Here is a 1,705-nt window from a genome sequence, read left to right on the forward strand (position 1 = left end):
GCAGTATCTAGATAAAAGTATCTAGATACTGTATCTAGATACTTTTTTAGTATCTTTTACTGGTATCTAGATAAATTTTGTGACCTGTATCTTTTCTTTATCTTAGATAATTTTTTGCTGTATCTACAGTATCTTAGATACTTTGAGTTGTCAGATACTATTTGTCCCCCTCGAAGTTCGAAAACGTCGAAATAAAACGCCTGAAATGCGCGACTGTCCTACAGGCAGACGCGAGGCACTTGCACTATTTGAATCAGCCGCGCGGTGGTGGGACAACCAGTCAGGGGTTAACGTTGTGTGACGATGTAACGGCGTTACTGTAACGCGTTAATCGTTACGTACCGGTAACGCGTTACATTCCTCGCGACGCGAGCAGTAACGTAACGCGATACCGTTACCGACGTCTGTAACGTTGTTACGTCCGTTACATTTTTCTCGTTACAATTTTAAACGTCAACTTAATTTGAAAGCCTTCAAATATTATACTGCTACTGCCTTGTTTCGGAGGTAATGTAGCCAGTTAAAATAATACAGCACTAAAACCCTGACATTGTGCACTTGCCAACTAAACACAATATGAGTATTCTATTTTTAATTAAATTTTCACTCCTGTTTTTTTATTGTTTTCCTGACATTTTTGGACGAGTATCTAATAAAGTATCTGAGATACTTTGTGCAGTATCTTTATCTTTATCTAGATACTTTTACGATGCAGTATCTTTATCTTATCTGAAGATACAAATTCGACCAGTATCTAGTATCTTTATCTAGATACATTTAGGGAGTATCTTGCACAACACTGAGTATGGGCTGCGCTAACGGCGCTAACGCTCAGCCAACAACCCAGACGGGTTTCCTCGTGGACACGAGTGCGTCAGTGTATGGCAATTCCTAAAATGCTTTTTAAAAATAATATTTATATTTACACGATTTTTACCCTTATGCGGACCCCCGCGTCAGAGCAAGCAGAGGGGCGGTGGCTGCCGTCTAGCGTGTCTGCGCAACCCGATACAGTAGCAGGGACGGCAAGTGCACTGCTGCAGCGGGGGCGGCCGACAGGGGTGGCGTTGATTGGCGCGGCGAAAATGAGTGAGGTTTTGATGATGTCAATAACTGCTACGGCTAAGCGATCGCTTGGCCCTCCCCGCTCGTGCCGTTGCTCTCGGAGAGGGGTGCCCTCACAGAGAGAAAGTTTTGGGCGGTTGGGGCGGAGTACCATCGCGGTTATGGCCGAGAGCGATCAACGCTGATGCAAGGAGAAAAGGATATGAGAGAGAGAGAGAGAGAGAGAGAGAGAGAGAGAGAGAGAGAGAGGAGGGGGTGTAAATCGGTTACGGTGTTTGCAGAGGGAGAAGCTCACGCCCTGAGGCACGCGCATCCCCCCCTTCTCCTGTCCACAGCCCTCTCTCCCCCAAACCACAGAACCAGCCGTGCGGCGCACGCACCCCCTAACCATCCCTGCCGGCGCTTGTTGCCAAAGGCGCCGTGTGAGATACGGCCAGACAACATGGCACGCCGTGTTGTGCGTGGAAAACTAATCCGAGACTGCTTGCATTGCCAGAAATAAATAAAAAGTAGGCTTGGTTTGCCTAAATCGATCTGCTCTTCTTATTTAATTCCCCCCCTCTCGGAGGCAGCCATTTGCTGCGTTTTCAATTTCCGCCTCCCTCCCTCCCTCCCTCCCTCCCTCTCTCTCTCTCTCTCT

This window comes from Frankliniella occidentalis, unplaced genomic scaffold (genome assembly GCF_000697945.3).
Source record: "Frankliniella occidentalis isolate FOCC.00 unplaced genomic scaffold, Focc_3.1 Scaffold50, whole genome shotgun sequence".
Taxonomy (NCBI): Eukaryota; Metazoa; Arthropoda; class Insecta; order Thysanoptera; family Thripidae; genus Frankliniella; species Frankliniella occidentalis.